Here is a 21,175-nt window from a genome sequence, read left to right as displayed (position 1 = left end):
CACCTCTGCACGGGGTCCCCTGACACAGTCTCCAAGGGCGTCGGCCAGAGGAAGCGTCGGAAACTCCACCGCCAAAGACGATGGTGCAGGGCCACGGCACAGCTCTGGGGAGGACGGTGATGAAAGTGGTTGTCGGGGCAGCTCCAGCACAGACAGCAGGACTACCGGAAGTAGATGAGCCGCAGGGGGAATGGTGAGATGACCGGATGGGAGATCTTTACTCACCGCTACGCCCTTCGTTATTCCTCCGGCATGGCCACCAAGTTCGGCAATCGCAGCCGACACAATACCTCGCACGGCTGCCTCCATCATCTCTTTTTCTCCTACGGCCTTGCATCGGGGTCACTAGCTTTTCATCCCAATCAAAACCCCTGACCTCCGTGGTTAACAGTGGCTGTTGCCAGGGTAAAGGCTGCTCCTCCAGGCCTTCAGTTCACCAGGCCTCGTATCGCAGGCTTGCCTCCACAGAGCGCTTCCAATCTTGGCGGCCTAGGCCACTGCGGTAGGACATGTCGCTTCTTCCCAGGTCAGCCGATAATAGTGGCTAATCCTCTAGCAGACAGTCCATGTTCCCTGGGTCCCACCCATTCATGGGTAGGGTCAGTTCTGGCGGCTCCACCTGTTTCTCTAAGTTCGGCTGCGGGGGCAGGAGCTCTGTTTTGGGCTGCACCCATTTTGGGTGGGCATCTAATGCAACAGGGTGCAGTCTATTTTCTCCTGGCACCAAATTCTCTTGGTGACGCCCACGACACCCAGCCTTGCCTTCATTTTTGGCGCCAATGGCTGCCATCATTTTGTCGGTCAGAGCCATTTTTAAGTCCTTAACATCAGCCATCTTTTCCTCAGTTATGGCGGGCAGCATAACACAAGTATCAATCCCAAACTCACAAATTTCAGAGTTGCTGTCAGCCGACAGCTCCATGTCTTCCATTTGTTTTGTGGAAAAAAATTTTTTTTTTTATTTTCACGGCTCTGCGTTATAAACTTCTGTGAAGCACTTGGGAGTTCAAAGTGCTCACCACACATCTAGATAAGTTACTTAAGGGGTCTAATTTCCAAAATTGTGTCATTTGTGGGGGTTTCCTCTGTTTAGGCACATCAGGGGCTCTCCAAACGCGACATGGCGTCCGACCTCAATTGCAGGCAATTCTGCATTGAAAAAGTCAAACGGCACTCCTCCCTTCAGAGCTCTGCCGTGCGCACAAAGAGTGGTTTACCTCCACATGGGGGTATTGGCATACTCAGGAAAAAATGGCTTTAGTTTCCAGAATGGTGTCACTTGTGGGTGGTTTCCACTGTTTAGGCACATCAGGGGCTCTCCAAACACGACATGGTGTCCAATCTCAATTCCAGTCAATTCTGCATTGAAAAAGTCAAACGGCGCTCCATCCCTTCCGAGCTCTGCCGTGCGCCCAAACAGTGGTTTTCCCCCACATATGGGGTATCGACGTATTCAGGAGAAATTGCACAACAAATTTTGTGGTTCATTTTCTCTTTTTTACACTTTTGAAAATAAAAAAAATTGATTCTGAATTAAAATGTTTGTAAAAAAAAGTTAAATGTTAATTTATTCCTTCCACAATGCTTCAGTTCCTGTGAAGCACTTAAAGGGTTAATAAACTTCTTGAATGTGGTTTTGAGCACCTTGAGGGTTGCAGTTTTTAGAATGGTGTCACTTTGGGGTATTTTCTGTCATGCACACTCCTCAAAGTGACATTAAGGTTATGTGCACACGTAGGGTATTTGGCCCTGCGGATCCGCAGCAGTTTTCCATGCGCTGTACACTACCATATAAACCTATGGAAAACCGAATCCACAGTGCACAAGCTGCGGAAAATTCCTGCACAAACACTGCGGTTTATTTTCCGCAGCATGTCAATTCTTTGTGCGGATTCCGCAGTGTTTTACACTTATTCCCTTATTGGAATCCGCAGGTGTAAAAACGCAGGCAAAATCTGCACAAAATCTGCAGAAAATCTGCAGGGAATCCACAGGTAAAATGCAGGTCGTTTTACCTGCGTATTCGGCAGAATCCGCGTGGAAAAATCCGCAATGGAATCCACAACGTGTGCACATACTCTAAATGTGAGATCGTCCCTAAAAAAAATGCTTTTGTAAATTTTGCTGTAAAAATGAGAAATCGCTGGTCAACTTTTAACCCTTATAACTTCCTAACAAAAAAAAAAATTGTTTCCAAAATTGTGCTGATGTAAAGTAGACATGTGGGAAATGTTATTTATTATTATTTTGTGTGACATAGCTCTCTGATTTAAAAATCAGAGTTTGAAAATTGCAAAATGTTAACATTTTTTGCCATATTTCCATTTTTTTCATAAATAAACGCAAGTCATATCAAATAAATTTTACCACTAACATAAAGTACAATATGTCACGAAAAAAAACAAAATCAGAATCAGTGGGATCCATTAAAGCGTTCCAGAGTTATAACTTCATAAAGTGACAGTGGTCAGAATTGTAAAAACTGGCCTGGTCATTAAGCTGCAAATTGGCTCTGGCACTAAGGGGTTAAAAAATGCATGTTATCTATAGAAAAAGTGAAGGAGACTTAAAATAATCAAATCTATAAATTGCCATATTCGGCTCTCTTCATAGGGCCTCTATCACACGTCTGTTTTTCAGGAGCTGTTCACATGTCCATGATTTTTGTTTACCTTGTGTCCAAAAAAAAGCATGGAGACTTGTCCGTTTTTTTTTATTATTGGCATCGTAGATGAAAGTGGCCCATACAAATCTATAGGTCTGTGATAATCACGGACAGCACAGATGGCATCAGTGTGAAGTCCGTGTGCTGCCCATGAATAACACTGTAATTAATAGGAGAAGCTGTGAAATTTATTTATTTAGCCATTTGTGAAAAGAATGACTGATGGTAAAATCTGACCAAACAAGGATGAAACTTGGATCCAAAACCCTGATAACACTCGTACCGTTTTTTTTTTTATGTACGGTATATGAAAAATCACAGTTGTCTGAATGAGGACTAAAACACTAGCTAGTCTCTGCATGAACCGTGTCCAGGCATGCCTCCGGTGCCTCCACCATTCTCACGGTATAGAAGCACAGTGAAGGCTCACTGCTCAGATGTGATTGTTGTGAAGAGGGATCTGCTTAATATAACTGTTCTGACCTTGTATGAAGAATGCATGTCTGTGGTAGGTGTTCCCTACTTAACATTACAAGAGAATGTTTTTCATTTCATGCTACTTTTGCATTCTGCAGAACTATCTGTGTATCTATGCAGTGTTACTTGTGAAGAGGCAATTTGCATTGTGACGTCCGGTAACTTGAACCTTATTGAGCATCCATTGTATATAAGTTCGACTCGGATGTCAGACTGAGCCATATGTCTTAATCAAAACATTTTACTTCTAGGATTTTAGATTACAGTTCACTCACACTTCTTGCAAATTGACAAATTGTATCTAACCAATGTGTACTATGCCTATGTCTCCGTATGACGCTAGTGCTATCTCAGCAAAATCAGCTTTGTAGAACCATTTTATGGAAAGTCATAAAACAAAGCTAAACTTGATTTTTATGCCATGTCAGTTTTATTACATTATTTTTTTGTTACTTCTGTCTTTATATTTCCCATTAGTTTTTAATCTGCTTGTAGCTTTGTCTCAAAATACTGCATTAAAAACTGTACGTGTGATTACAGGATAAGAGAACGTTTCCAAATCGAGGGTTGTTGATGCTGTGCATCTTTTAGAAACCCGTAGAGACTTGCAAGCCGAAGACACTCCAGGAAAACACCTGCGTCTTTTTGGTCATTTTTGCAGCCGCTTTGACACTATTTTATTTTATACTTGTACTGTGTAGATTACTGAGTGTCTTCCAAGAGGAAGTCATCTGGAGCAAGGTTAGGTCACTTTTAAATTGCTTTTTCTCAGGCTCTTTACTAATGCAAAGAGGTTAAAAGAAGCAAAAATGACTGAACATATGCATAACCAGTATTTTTTACTTTGCTATACATATGTTCATTCTTTTTTATGTTTTTGTTGTGTTTTTTCAGGTGGATTATGGAGTGTACCCACTTGACCGAGATGACATATGAACATACCCCTGGCATGAGTTCCCAGAATGAGCATTTGATGCATTTTTTTGTGTGTGCAAAAAATGCAAAGTGAATGCAAATGTCATGGCCTCTCTGTTTTTTTTTTTTTTACGCAGCAGAATCTGACCTGCAAAGCAAAGTAAATTTCTACCTCTCCCCTTCTGTCGGCAGAAATCACACTGCACTCGGGTGGTATCGAGTGCAGTGCGATGTTTCACACTCACTCATAGACTTATATGGGTGCGTGCGATCCAATTCTCAGGTGCAATCACAGTATGCTGCAATTGTTTTCACATGCCAAAAATAGGGAGTGTGTTTCCATTGATTTTTCTTAAAAAACTCGCCAGTGGTTTCTTCATTATTAAAAAAAAATATATATTATTAAAGGCATTATTCAAAAAAGTGAAACAAAGGTGTCACAAAAACCATGAGAAAGCAATCTAAAAGCTGCTGCTGGCCAAAACCGCTAGAGAAATGCTCAGGAAACAGCAAAAACTTGACAAAAAAGAGTAAAAACATTCCAGAGTTTCCTGAAGCATCTTCTGCTTGAAGAGACGCATAAGAGACATACCCTTAGGCCACGTGCACACGTTGCATATTTGGTCAGTATTTTACCTCAGTATTTGTAAACCAAAACCAGGAGTGGAACAGTCAGAGGAGAAGTATAATAGAAACAAGTCACCACTTCTGTATTTTAGATCTGCTCCTGGTTTTGGCTTGCAAATATTGAGGTAAAAAACTCACTAATTAATGAACATGTGAAGGTGGCCTTAAGTTATGCTCACACTGAGTTGTCTGTCTGTGGTTTTAGATGAGTTTTTCATTTCATGAAGAGTTTCTTGCAGTGGTTTTGAATAGTTTTAAAAGTGTTATTGAATATTTTTTTCCTGAGCTTTTTTTTTTATAGCACAGTGCCTAGTTTGGAGTGTTTTCCTGCAAGAGTAACTTCAAAGAAGTTACAGGCACTTTCTTTTTTCCAGTCAGTCATTTTTAAAATCCTGAAACATATGAACATATGAAGTCATTTTTCCATTTAAATGAAAAGTAGACTTTTTTGTTATTAATTTTTCTGGCATTTTTAGAAGCTGAGTTGATCAAAAAATATGAAAAAATACACAGTGTGAACATACCTTCAGGGGTATGTGCACACAGAACCTTTTGGCCTTATGCACACATATTTTTTAGGTCTGCGGATTTTTCCGCAGCGGATTTGAGAAATATGCAGGTAAAAGGCACTGCGTTTTACCTGCGGATAACTGCGGATTTTGTGCGGATTCCACCTGCGGTTTTACACCTGCGGATTCCTATAGAGGAGCAGGTGTAAACCACTGCAGAATCCGCACAAAGAATTGACATGCTGCGGAATATAAACCACAGCGTTTCTGCACGTTTTTTTCTGCAGCATGCGCACAGCGGTTTCTGTTTTCCATAGGTTTACATGGTACTGTAAACTCATGGGAATCCGCTGTGGATCCGCAGCAAAATCCGCAACGTGTGCACATAGCCTTTGGGAACTTTTTGGAGAGGGTCAGCTTAAGGCTGCCGTCACACTAGCAGTAGTTGGTCAGTATTTTACATCAGTATTTGTAAGCCAAAACCAGGAGTGGGTGATAAATGCAGAAGTGGTGCATATGTTTCTATTATACTTCTCCTCTATTTGTTCCACTCCTGGTTTTAGCTTACACATACTGAGGTAAAATACTGACCAAATACTGCTAGTGGGACGGCAGCCTTCGGGCTCATTTCCACTTGCGAGGAAAACGGACGAGTGCAATCCAATAAAAAATCGGATTGCACTCGGACCAATGTTATTCAATAGGTGTCTTTTCATTTGCGATTTTTTTCTCAGCCGAAATCGTACTGAGAAAAAAATCGCAGCATGCTGCGTATTGCTGCGATTCTCGGACGATACTCGCCAATGCAAGTCAATGGGTGCGAGAAAAAAATCGCACAGCACTCGCACCATGCGAGTTCTGTCCGATTTTTACGCACCGGTGTCCTTTGAAAAGCCGGTAATTCAGCGCGGTGTACAGTAAAATCACACTGACAGGTTAGAATAGAGTAGATATATAAACATAGAATGTGTATATATACATATATATGTCAGTGAGACACTTATATATGTATATTTATATTTAATGCAGCGCTAGATACCATAAAAGCCGATAATTCAATTGCTCTCTCCTTCACAAACCCGACAGGATATGAGACATGGATTACATACAGTAAACCATCTTCATATACCTTCTTTTATTACATATTCCTCTTCACTAATGTAAGAAGTGTCTGTGTGTCAAATTTGGGGGCTCTAGCTATTAAATTAAAGGGTTAAATCGCGGAAAAAATTGGCGTGGGCTCCCGCGCAATTTTCTCCGCCAGAGTGGTAAAGCCAGTGACTGAGGGCAGATATTAATAGCCTAGAGAGGGTCCATGGTTATTGCCCCCCCCCTGGCTACAAACATCTGCCCCCAGCCACCCCAGAAAAGGCACATCTGGAAGATGCGCCTATTCTGGCACTTGGACACTCTCTTCCCACTCCCGTGCAGCGGTGGGATATGGGGTAATGAAGGGTTAATGTCACCTTGCTATTGTAAGGTGACATTAAGCCAGATTAATAATGGACAGGCGTCAATTATGACACCTATCCATTATTAATCCAATAGTACGAAATGGTTAATAAAACACACACACATTATTACAAAGTACTTTAATGAAATAAAGACACAGGGTGTTGTAATATTTTATTATTCTCTTAATCCAGCTGAAGACCATCGTCCTGAAACAAATGAAAAATAAAAAATCAACAATATCCCATACCTTCCGATGATCAGTCACATCACACGATGTAAAACCATCTGAAGGGGTTAAATCATTTTACAGCCAGGAGCTGTGCTAATGCAGCTGTGCTCGTGGCTGTAAAACCCCGGGGAATGAATGGAGTGCAGGGGAATGTCCTGTAGTTACCTTGAGTCGTGGTGATGCGCCCCCTGCTGGATGTCCTCATATGTTCATATTTTCCTTCCACATGGCTTTAATTCGGGTGAAGTCTCTAAAGGGTAAATCAACTTCTTGAATGTGGTTTTGAAGGCTTTGAGGGGCGCAGTTTTTAAAATAGTATCATTTTTGGGTATTTTCTGTCACATAGGCCCCTCAAAGTCACTTCAAATTAGATGTTGTCCCAAAAAAAATTGGTTTTGTAAATTTTGCTTGAAAAATGAGAAATTTAAATCCTTCCAATTTCCTAACAAAAAAAAAATGATGTTTAAAAATTGATGCTGATGTGAAGTAGACATGTGGTAAATGTTATTTATTAACCCCTTCACCACGAAGCCTGTTTTGACCTTCCTGGCCAGGCCATTTTTTTCAATTCTGACCACTGTCAATTTATGAGGTCATAACTCTGGAACGCTTCAATGGATCTTAGTGATTCTGAGAATGTTTTCTCATGACATATTGTACTTTATGATAGTGATAAAAAATGTTCTATATATCTTGCGTTTATTTGGCTAAAATTTTGAAAATGTAGCAATTCAGCCATGTAGCATTAACTCAGACAGTTACAGTGCCTTGCAAAAGTATTTGGCTCCCTGGAACTTTTCAACCCTTTCCCACATATCATGCTTCAAACATAAAGATACCAAATGTAATTTTTTGGTGAAGAATCAACAACAAGTGGAACACAATTGTGAAGTTGAACGAAATTTATTAGATATTTTACATTTTTGTGGAAATTCAAAAACTGAAAAGTGGGGCATGCAATATTATTCGGCCCCTTTAACTTAATACTTTGTTGCGCCACCTTTTGCTGTGATTAAAGCTGCAAGTCGCTTGGGATATGTCTCTATCAGTTTTGTACATCGAGAGACTGAAATTCTTGCCCATTCTACCTTGGCAAACAGCTCGAGCTCAGTGAGGTTTGATGGAGATCGTTTGTGAACAGCAGTTTTCAGCTCTTTCCACAGATTCTCGATTGGATTGAGGTCTGGACTTTGACTTGCCCATTCTAACACCTGGATACGTTTATTTGTGAACCATTCCATTGTAGATTTTGCTTTATGTTTGGGATCATTGTCTTGTTGGAAGACAAATCTTCGGCCCAGTCTCATGTCTTTTGCAGACTCCAACAGGTTTTCTTCAAGAATGGTCCTGTATTTGGCTCCATCCATCTTCTCATCAATTTTAACCCCTTCACGCCGCGGCCCTTTTTCGTTTTTGCATTTTCGTTTTTCGCTTCCCTCCTTCCCATAGCCATAACTTTTTTATTTTTCCGTCAATATGGTCATGTGAGGGCTTATTTTTTGCAGGACGAGTTGTACTTTTGAACGACACCATTGGTTTACCATGTCTTCTACTAGAAAACGGGAAAAAAAATTTCAAGTGTGGTGAAATTGCAAAAAAAGTGCAATCCCACACTTGTTTTTTGTTTGGCATTTTTGCTAGGTTCACTAAATGCTAAAACTGACCTGATATTATAATTCTCCAGGTCATTACGAGTTCATAGACACCTAACATGTTTAGTTTAGTTTTTATCTAAGTGGTGAAAAAAGATTAAAAACTTTGCTAAAAAAAAAGAAGAAAGAAATGTGCCATTTTCCGATACCCGTAGCGTCTCCAATTTTCGTGATCTGGGGTCAGGTGAGGGCTTATTTTTTGCATGCCGAGCTGACATTTTTAATGATACCACTTTTATGCAGATACGTTCTTTTGATCGCCCGTTATTGCATTTTAATGCAATGTTGAGGCGACCAAGAAAACGTAATTCTCGCGTTTCAAATTTTTTTCTCGCTACGCTGTTTAGCAATCAGGTTAATCCTTGTTTTTAATTGATAGATCGGGCGATTCTGAACTCGGCGATACCAAATATGTGTAGGTTTCATTTTTTTTATTGTTTTATTTTGGATGGGGCGAAAGGGGGGTGATTTAAACTTTTATATTTTTTAAAAAAAATTCATTTTTTTAAAAACTTTTGCCATGCTTCAATAGCCTCCATGGGAGGCTAGAAGCTGGCACCACTCGATCGGCTCAGCTACATAGCAGCGACCATCAGATCAGCAGGCCGGCTGGTTACCATCCTGAGGCATCGCCGACCCCCGATCATGTGACGGGATCGGCGATGCGCTCATTTCCGTCCATGCGGCCGGAAGCGGTAGTTAAATACCACTGTCAGCTTCACTGTCAGGTTAATAGCGGCAGGTGAATCACGATTTTACCCGCCGCTATTGCACGCACATGTCAGCTGTACAAAACAGCTGATATGTCGCGACTTTGATGTTGGCTCACCGCCGGAGCCCACATCAAAGGGGGAGACACTAGTACAGGGCATGTCATGAAGGGGTTAACCATCTACCTTGTCCCTGCTGAAGAAAAGCAGGCCCAAACCATGATGCTGCCACCACCATGTTTGACAGTGGGGATGGTGTGTTCAGGGTGATGAGCTGTGTTGCCTTTACGCCAAATATATCATTTAGCATTGTTGCCAATAAGTTCGATTTTGGTTTCATCTGACCAGAGCACCTTCTTCCACATGTTTGGTGTGTCTCCCAGGTGGCTTGTTGCAAACTTTAAACAACACTTTTTATGGATATCTTTGAGAAATGGCTTTCTTCCTGCCACTCATAAAATAACCCATTAGCAAGGATTCGCATTGCAAATGTATAAGTGACATTACCTCCTTGGTTGGTAAATACAATGTGATGTCTGTGATCTGCCAGTGACCCTCCGCGCCCCGACGCGCATTTTGCCCTTTTTGCTTCTTCCGGGGGCGAATCCTTGTTAATGGGTTATTTTACCCTTTATGTTTGAAGCATATGCTGTCCTAAATATTTGTATTGGGATATATTTGTATTGGGATATGGTAGGAGTAGACATGTATATAAATAAGGGATGCTTTTAGCACTTGGTGGATTGATTTGTTTATGTATACTCTGGATCCCACAATAGATTAATTCGATGAAGGAACATAATTGAATCCTATCTGTCAGTTTTGCCCTCCATGGGGTATGTTTCTTGAATAATGGATATGTTGCTTTTATTTAAATTTTTAATTTTTCAATAAAAGATAATTCATTTTATATTGATAGTTCGCTTAATTTAGGTGGTGGTATACTTTACTGCCCCTTTTGAGTTGTTTCCACTCTTCCATAAAGGCCAGATTTGTGCAGTGTACGACTGATTGTTGTCCTATGGACAGACTGTCCCACCTCAGCTGTAGATCTCTGCAGTTCATCCAGAGTGATCATGGACCTCTTGGCTGCATCTCTGATCAGTCTTCTCCTTGTTTGAGATGAAAGTTTAGAGGGACGGCCGGGTCTTGGTAGATTTGCAGTGGTATGATACTCCTTTCATTTCAATATGTTCGCTTGCACAGTGCTCCTTGGGATGTTTAAAGTTTTGGAAATCATTTTGTATCCAAATCCGGCTTTAAACTTCTCCACAACAATATCACGGACCTGCCTCTTGTGTTCCTTGGTCTTCATGATGCTCTCTGTGCTTCAAACAGAACCCTGAGACTATCACAGAGCAGGTGCATTTATACGGAGACTTGATTACACACAGGTGTATTATATTTATCATCATTAGGCATTTAGGACAACATTGGATCATTCAGAGATCCACAATGAACTTCTGGAGTGAGTTTGCTGCACTGAAAGTAAAGGGGCTGAATAATATTGCACGCCCCACTTTTCAGTTTTTGAATTTCCACAAAAATTTATAATAACCAATAAATTTTGTTCAACTTCACAATTGTGTTCCACTTGTTGTTGATTCTTCAGCAAATATTTACATTTGGTATCTTTATGTTTGAAGCATGATATGTGGGAAAAGGTTGAAAAGTTCAAGGGAGCCAAATACTTTCACTGTATGTGACACAAAATAGTTAATAAATAACATTTCCCACATGTCTACTTTACATTAGCACAATTTTGGAACCAACATGTTTTTTGTTAGGAAGTTATAAGGGTTAAAAGTTGACCAGCAATTTTTCATTTTTCCAACATAATTTACAAAACCATTTTTGTAGTGGCCACCTCACATTTGAAGTCACTTTTAGGGGTCTATAATCACAGAAAATACCCCAAAGTGACACCATTCTAAAAACTGCACTCCTCAAAGTGATCAAAACCGCATTCAAGAAGTTTATTAACCCTTCACTTGTTCACAGGAGTTGAAGCAATATAGAAGAAAAAAATTAACATTTAACTTTTTAGTCACAAAAGTGATCTTTTAGCCTCATTTTATTTTATTTTAACAAGGGTAACAGGAGATAATAGACATCAAACATTGTTGTGCAATTACACCGATACCCCATATGTGGGGGTAAACCACTGTTTGGACACATGGCAGGGCTTGGAAGGGAAGGAGCGCCATTTGACTTTTTGAACGCAAAATTGGCTGGAATTGAGAGCGGACACCATGTCGCATTTGAAGAGCCCCTGATGTGTCTAAACATTGAAAAGCCCCCACAAGTGACATCATTTTGAAAACAAGACCTCCCAAGGAATTCATTTAGATATGTGGTGAGCACCGTGATCCTCCAGGTACCTCACGTAAAATTTTAAAGTTGAGTAGTGAAAATAAAAAAATAAAAAAATTTCCACAAAAATGATCTTTTAGCCCCAATTTTTTTATTTTCATAAAGGTAACTGGAGAGAATGAACAACAAAAGTTGTTGTGCAATTTTTCCCGAGTACGCTGATACCCCATATGTGGAGGAAAACTACTGTATGGGCGCACATCAGGGCTCATAAGGGAAGGAGTGACATTTTGGAATGTAGACTTTGATCGAATGGTCTGCGGGCGTCATGTCGCATTAGGAGAGCCCCTAATGTACCTAAACAGCGGAAATCCCCCACAAGTGACCCCATTTTGGAAACTACAACCCTGAAGGAATTTATCTAGAGGCATAGTTTTACAGTAATGATTAGAATGCTTTTAGTTTTACTGGTGTATGAATTTATAATGTGGTGTTATGTAGAAGATTTGCAGGGTACATCAGATTCTAAAAGTGTGTTGTGTCAACAGGGTATAAACTAATTTTATTAATTTATGGATGGGTGGTACGCTTTAAAGCAATCATTAATGCAAAGGCCAGGTATCTTAGTCCAGCTTTCACAATGGTAAGTTGTGTAATTTCAGATTCCCCTCTTGGAGCATACTCTGCACAGTTTTTGTGATCTTCCTTTCTTCGCTGTTTGGGGAACCAGTGCTAGGAAATGTTCACCTGGGACAATACGGGTACTATCAGTTTCAGAAGTACTGGGACCCTCACCTTCCTGAGTGCCAAACATTAGGGCCTTGATGACTACCTCCTAAAACTGAAGGAAGGTCCCCGCATTGCCTGCAGATTGGAACAGCACAAAAACATTGCACAGTGCCATCTGTACAATGTGCACAGCCAATTTTTTGTACCATACTTTGGCTTTTCACATGGCACTGTATGGTTTGATGACTTGATCTGAGAGATCTACACCCCTCATGTACCAATTGTAATCCAAGACACAATCTGGCTGTAGAACTTGTGTTGTGGTCCCACGAACAGTGACAAGGGTGCTGTTGTCACGGTGTATGGTGGTCAAGACAAAGACATCCCTTTTGTCCTTATACTTGCCCACCACCATGTTGTCACTGCATTGGGCTCTGCTTTCGCCTTTTCTCAGCATTTGCTCAATTAGTGGCTTAGGGAGGTCTCGCTGATTTTTTTGCACGGTGCAACGTGCACCTGTACCTCTGACAGTGAGGGTCTTGAAGAGCGGGATACTGGTGTAAAAGTTATCAATGTAGAGATGATAACCTTTAGCCAGGATTGGGTGCAGCCATTCCCACACAATTGTCCCTCTCACCTCCAAGACGGGGGGCATTCAAGGGGGTTAATCTAGGTGTCCTTACCCTCGTAGACAGTAAATCTGTTTGTGTACCCTGAGGTACTCTCGCACAATTTGTACTGTGTAATTCCATACCTGGCCTTCTTACTGGGCAGGTATTGTTGGAAGTTTAACCTCCGTATGCAGCACAATTCCCCAAAATGTCATCATCTCTGCTGCATTTACAGGGGTCCATCTGACGTATGATGATGTGGGATTTCGGGTGAATAATTGATTCTGGGCCACCATAACGTTTATTATTTCCTCACTGAAAAAGAACTTGAACAACGCAATGTCAGTGAGGTAAGTGGTGTCAAACTAGATTCCTGAGCTGCCGATGAAATCCGGAATGACGGGCTGATAATTTTTGAAGGGTGGAATCCATATGGGATCGACTGCTGCAGGAGTTGCCTGGGTCCTAGGGTGCTTTGCTGGGGATCCTTCCTCACTAGATGAAGAGGAGGAGGAATAGATGAATGTGGGATCTTGCTCACTGGCTGAATCCATGTTGGAGGCAAAAAAAAGCATATACCTCCTCTTGTCAAATGTGTAATTTTTATTTTATTGACCAGCCAATCACAGCGATCACTGATGCTGGGGAGTGGTACAGACCCCTGGGGCGACTTGCAGCGCCGTGACCGGAAATAGCAGCGCCGTACCTATGCTGCGGTTTGCGGGAATGCAGTTCCCGCAGAGCAGTCAATGTACAGAGCATATCCGGAAGGGGCCATAGATTTGCATTAGCGACGCATTGCGACGGATTGCCACACGTCGCATCCGTCGTGCGACGGATGCGTCGTGTTTTGGCGGACCTTCGGCACAAAAAAACTTTCCATGTAACTTTTGTTTGTGCGTCACGTCCGTCATTTTGGACCACGCATGCGCGGCCGAAACGCCGCCCCCTCCTCCCCGGACATTACAATGGGGCAGCGGATGTGTTGTAAAACTGCATCCGCTGCCCACGTCTTACAATTATTTCACAGCATGCGTCAGTACGTCGGCCCGACGCACTGCAACGGGCCTGTACCGACGCTAGTATGAAAGTAGCCTAAGGAAAAATATTCTCAGAATTAGTGGGATCCGCTGGAGCGTTTCAGAGTTATTACCACATAAAGTGACAGTGGTCAGAATTGAAAATATTGGCCAGGCAAGAAGGTGAAAACAGGCTGGGGGTGAAGGGGTTAATGGAACTATTCACATATCAGGTTTTTAAAGGATTTGAGTGTATGTTCCAATTAACTTAGTGCATGTTCCTTATTCCTCATGTTCCATGATTATGAAACCATATAATATGGCTACTACACAGTCATGAAGATCTAATCTTAGGCTGGAATAACACTAGTATATGGCATCGGACGCGATAGCATTGGATGTGATATGCTAATGACATTCAGCTCCAGCTCTGCTGCGAACGTAAGAAAAGTGTCATGCTACTTTGCTCCAATTCTCTCGCATGAAAGTTTCGCAGCACAGGTGCGGAGGCAACACAGAATGTAATTTCTCCATCTCCTCCATGGCCTGACTTGCCGTATATCTGACTGCACTTGAATAACATCCAACTGCAGTCCGATGATTCACTCTGAATACACCCAAGAAAAATAACGGTGATGTGAACTACCCCATAGATTAACAGTGGTCCGAGTGCTATGCGATGTTTTCTCGCCTAGCACTCGTCTGTATTCTAAGGTAGTGTGACCCTAAAAATGAGTTTGCCCTAATTCGTCAAACATTTAAAGGGAATATGTCAGTAGGTTTTTGCTATGTAATCTGTAGACAGCAGGAGATAGAGGCTGAAGCATATAATTCCGGGATGTGTCCCCTGTCAATGTGCATGCTGATGTTTACTAATTGTGCAGGATTAATCACCAAGAGATTAACAGGACTAGTCCAGCAACTAAGCACCTCACTGTTGCTGGTGTGGGCGGGGTTAGTTGTGGGCAGGGGCAGCTTTCTCAGCTCTGCTTCATTCTCAATCTAAAAGCTCTGATTGTGTCAGAATGGTTGCAGCCCGTAATCTAAGTGATATATCGTTGGATTTAGCTTCTCTTTGTCTACATCATGATGCTCTCAGATGAGGAAACAAAAACCTACTGAAAGACTCCTTTTAAAGAACTCACCCCTAATGTGATGGTGTGATGGCTGGAGCAGCTGGAGCAGCTTTTCTTTGGTGAGGCAGTCAAGATTTGAAAACTGCTTGCAGCAGTAAGTTTTTTTGAACAGAGTTGCATATTTCACTGCATGTCTCATCAGAGAGGGAAATTCATTATTGCTTGTGTAATGGTTATAATACTCAAGCAGTAGGAGGAAAGCCACATATATCACATATGATACACTGAGATTGCTGTATGTAGATCACGTAGGATACACTGATACTACTGTATTTACATCACATAGGATACATTGTGACTGCCGTTTATTCATCAAATAGGATACACTAAGAATTATATATATATATATATATATATTACATAGGATCTGAGACTAAATATACATAACATAGCACACACTGAGATGGCTGTTTATACATCATTTAGGATACACTGAGACTGCTGTATAGACATCACATAGGAGACACTACAACTTCTGTATATACTGTATATTGCAGAAAAGACCCTTCTGCATACATACACAAATAAGATACACTGAGATTGTTGTATATTAAATACTATACACTGAGACTGTCTATATGGATCGCCCCCAGAGTAGGGCAATAGGGTACATGGTACCGGGTCCTGCGGTTCGGGGGATGTCACGGTGGCTGACCCGGTCCATGGCCCTCAAGGGTGTCCAGTAAAAGAGTTTATATATGGGCAAGGTGCAATAAAGAATGAGGAGACAGGTTTGCAGTCGTTTACCTTGTTTACTGAAGACTTCAGATGGTATCCTCAGCCCGGAGCACCAGATGACAGGGCAGGCAGAGTCCGGTCGGTCTGAAGGCAATTCCTGGCTGATCTCCCTCTGATATTCCTCTCCTGTGCTCTGCTTTCCTGCACACTCTCTGCAGTATGTTCACCTTTTTGTGTCTTTTTCCAGGAGTTGCAGCACTTCAGGCCAGCAGAACTCCACTTCTTCTGTCTGCCAGACAGGAACTGAACTCCTTTCCCTCCAGATCAGGATGTAAATAGGGGAGCTCACCCTAAACAGGCATAGGCTTAGAGGCTTAGACCCCCTTCTGGTCTGGAGTGTGAACATGTTGCATGCGTGTAATACCTGAATGTGGTTGTCTTTCATTGCCTTCAGACATGACATCACTTCTACCCTGAAAGGATAATGACATCACTGCGATGACCAGGACACTGGGGTGCCGCACTCCCCCCCCCCCTGTTAAATCCTGTACTCCGGGACTGGGAAAAGAAGAACAACAATACATTAGCAAAAAGACATACACATTTTTGTAATGCTTTAAAACAGGTTAAGATAACAATGCTTCCCTTTATGGGAGGTGAGGACACTTGAACGTTGCGAAAGTCTTAGTCATGCACAGTTCATGACTCCCAGTTCAGTGAGTGCAAACTTGAAACAGCAAGGATCCCGGGTAAACAAAGGGATCCTTTTGAAAGTATAATGAAAGTTTTTGAGTAATTCACTGTCCATTACTCCATTGTCCATTTTAAACCTGTGACAAAGATATATACACAGACATTTTCAAACAAACAGCAGCAACCATTAATATTTCCAATTTTTGTAGCGAGTTGGGGTCTGATTTTTAGTGCTACATGTAGACCTCCGCAGTGCAGGGGTTGCTAGTGACCTAACAGGGTCCGCTGTGCTTGCTATCGCTGGTGTAGTGCACTGTCTTCTGGCTACACTTCTAGTGAGTCTAGATAGCACTGGTATGCTGGAGCTCTCAGGACTGCTGCTACTAATTGTGGGCATGGCAGATTCACCGATTCACCGATAGCCGAGGGTGGACTTGCCGATTCAACTGGTCTGGAGTGTGAACATGTTGCATGCGTGTAATACCTGAATGTGGTTGTCTTTCATTGCCTTCAGACATGACATCACTTCTCCCCTGAAAGGATAATGACATCACTGCGACGACCAGGACACTGGGGCGCCGCATATACATCACATTGGATACACTGAGCCTTCTGCATATACATCACATAGGTGACACTAAGACTGCTGTATATACATCAAATAGGATACACTGAGCCTGCTGTTCATACTCTGGAGATACTGCAACTGTTGTCTATACAGTACACTGCATAGGATAGACTGTGACTGCTGCATACATCACATAGGAGACACTGAGACTGTTGTATACATCACATAGGAAACTCTGAGACTGCTGCATATATCACATAGGAGACACTGTGAAGTCTGTACATACATCATCTAAAAGACATTGCAACTGTTGCATACATTCCATCATAAGCCAGAACACGAACACGGAGTGTGCGAATTCCACCAACAAAGCCAGATTAAATGTAGTCAAGACCTTCCGCCACCCCTGCCCTACAGGAAGAGATCTCATGTTATATTTCCTGCTGTTGTGGATATTTTATAATGTTGGTACTAGGGGCCACTGCATGACCAAAGTGTTTCCGTGTGTGGGTACTAATGGAGGGACAGGGGAGTCTGTGTGCAAAAATATATGCTACAAAATGCTTAAAATGCCTCACTTTTTATTCAAGTAGAATAATATTCACTCTGTCTTCCATTTTTTTAGTATTTACTCTCCCTTGCACTTTTCCTATTAACAACGCTCTGTGTTTAGAATTCCTCACAATATGGACCTAAAGTGCTAGACTGAAATTAGAAAAACATGACTGTTTTCTGCCAAACACAGCACCAAACCTATCTACGAATTTACAAATTTGGTGTTACTGCAGTTTAGCCATTTCACTTTAACCTTTTCTAATTGTCAGAGATTTACTGAACATTCACCTCTAGTGATAATAATGGAGTAAGTAGATGACTTCACCACTGCATTATTTTAATAGAACAAAAAAGGCCCACCATGTGTGCAGATCAGTGAGTTCATATGCTTTGTGTTTGGTTAGGCGTGTGATACATGGAGCAAAGATTTCTGGATCTCACAACCCTAGGGCAACTGAGAGGCTACATAAGGGTGGAATTACAATCACATACTGTCATTTTTTTCTCTTTGCTCTATTTTGAAGATCCATTTGTGTGCAGATCGCTGCTTTTAAAGGAATTGCTTCATCTAAGAAAAGTCTGCAGTCTCTCTATGTTACTACAGACGTTTCTCTTTAGACTGTACAACCCCTTTAAGGAGTGCTGGTACTCAACTATCACAACTATAGCAGAGGCGTGGTATAATTTACAAGGTTAAGAACCTGTCTCTATCTGGGGTATTCAATCATTGCACCCAGGCTTGGACTGGCCCACAGGAGAATCCTCCGGTGGGCCCCTGTGCAGGAGTAGGCCACCATCCTCTTATATGAGCAGTACTTTACACAACGTACCTGAATCACTATGTACAGACAGAGACAGCATGTTATTCATTTATCAATCTACCAGTTCATCTATATATATAAGAGGCATCGTGATTACTCGCTAATCCCGCCCCCTGCACAGTAGCTCCGCCCCCACACATCACCACACATAATCCCGCCCCCCACCCCATTATTACACACAATCCCGCCCCCACCACATTGCCACACACAATCCCGCCCCCCCACCACATTACCACACACAATCCTGCCCCCCACCATATTACCACACATAATCCCGCCCCCCACCACATTACCACACATAATCCCCCCACCACATTACCACACACAATCCCCCCACCACATTACCACACACAATCCTGTCCCCACCACATTACCACACACAACCCCCCACCACATTACCACACACAATCCCTCCCCCCACCACATTACCACACACAATCCTGCCCCCCACCACATTACCACACACAATCCCACCCCCACCACACTACCACACACAATCCCGCCCCCCCACCACATTACCACACACAATCCCGCCCCCACCACATTATTACACACAATCCCGCCCCCACCACATTACCACACACAATCCCGCCCCCCACCGCATTATTACACACAATCCTGCTTCACATTACCACACACAATCTCTCCCCCCACCACATTACCACACACAATCCCGCCCCACCACCACATTACCACACACAATCCTGCCCCCCCACCACATTACCACACACAATCCCGCCCCCCACCACATTACCACACACAATCCCACCCCCACCACATTACCACACACAATCTCTCCCCCCACATTACCACACACAATTCCGCCCCCCACCACATTACCACACACAACCCCGCCCCCACCACATTACCACACATAATCCCGCCCCCCACCACATTACCACACACAATCCCGCCCCCCCACCACATTGCCACACATAATCCCACCCCCCACCACATTACCACACATAATCCCGCCCCCCACCACATTACCACACATAATCCCGCCCCCCACCACATTACCACACATAATCCCACCCTCCCATATTACCACACATAATCCCGCCCCCCCACCACATTACCACACATGATCCCACCCCCCACCACATTACCACACATAATCCCGCCCCCCCACCACATTACCACACATAATCCCGCCCCCCACCACGTTACCACACATAATCCTGCCCCCCCACCACATTACCACACACAATCCCGCCCCCCACCACATCACCACATGAGGCTCTGTCCCCACACATTACCACACGAATCCAGTTTGCTTTTGATTTTACACTGTGAATAAAATGTATTAGTATTCTGATTTTTAATTATTATTATTGTTATTAACTTCATTTTAAGTTAATTTACCACCTGCGTAAGCGCTATTGAATGTTGTCATTATTTACTTTAGTTTAATCACTAGCAGCGTTAATTAGATAGCAATGAGCATGCCGAGCGTTAGCTGGCTGGAAACAGCTAGTTGTTATATAAATTTGTGATTGAGGCTAATGTCACATTTATGTAGCTGAGAAGTGGGGCCCTGGAGTTGGTTACTGGTGGGACCATGGGACCCAAGTCCGACACTGATTGATTGCACCCGTAAATTAGGATGTAACATGGTCAGGTTCCCCAGCGTTTTTAAGCTGCTACCATCATGCTTTAGAGCTGTATCTCTGCATTTAAATGATGTTTATGTCTTATACAAATGTACATATAAAGAGTCAAGTGCCTCGCATTGTATACTAAATATAGCAGTGGGCATCTGCTTTCCCTTCTAGACTGGCCTCAGTTGCTGAAATCACACCCACTTGGGCATGATTGAAATTTTCTGCACTGCCCATTGTATCTTCAGTCCTGTGAGGCTCTTGCATGCATGAACCATCTTTGCTGTTTGGGCAGGTGCACTGAAGCTGGGTGTGCTGTCATCTGCTTTATGTTTGCATGACAAGGCCCTAATAGAAGATACTGTGGGCAGCCCTGGTGAGCATGAAGGCACCAACTGTGGTTGAAATAGTCTGGAGTATATGAATATGTACATTTAAGGGCATCAAGAACAATATATTAATGCAAATATATATATTTAAATCATTATGGTGGCAGTTTAAAAGTGTTGGGGGACTAGACATGTTCCCTTTAACCCCTTAGTGACCAGGCCAATTTTTTTAAATCTGACCAGTGTCCATTTATGAAGTACCGGTAATAACTCTGGAACGCTTCAATAAATCTCAATGATTTTGAGATTGCTTTTTTTTGGCACATCGTAATTTATGATAATGGTAAATTTAGGTCGATATTTTCTGTGTTTATTTCTAAAAAATATCAGAAATTTGACAAATGTAAAAAAAATAGTAATTTTCAAATTTTGAATGATTATCCCTTTAATTCATATAGTCACCCCACAGAAAAAACATTAACAAATTACATTTCCCTCATGTCTGCTTTACATCAGCACCATTTGTAAAATGTTATTTTATTCTGTTAGCCTTTTAGGAGGTTTAAAATTGTAGCAGTAGTTTTTCATTTTTTCCAGGAAATTTACAAAATTAATATTTTTGAAGGACCTATTCAGGTTTGAAGTGACTTTGGTGGTCCTATATATTGGAAAACCTCTAAAGGTGATACTATTTTTAAAACAGCACCCCTCAATATATTGAAAACCTCTGTCAGGTAGTTTATTAGCCCTTCAGGTGCTGTTCAGGAATTAATGCAAAGTGACATGACAGAAATGAAAAAGTGTATTTTTAGCACCTAAATGTCGCTAACTTCTGAACAGACAGGTTACTATAGGCGGCAGACTCTAAGGCCATTATTTGACA

This window comes from Ranitomeya variabilis, chromosome 1 (assembly GCF_051348905.1).
Source record: "Ranitomeya variabilis isolate aRanVar5 chromosome 1, aRanVar5.hap1, whole genome shotgun sequence".
Lineage (NCBI taxonomy): Eukaryota > Metazoa > Chordata > Amphibia > Anura > Dendrobatidae > Ranitomeya > Ranitomeya variabilis.
Note: the sequence above shows the minus strand (reverse complement) of the source record.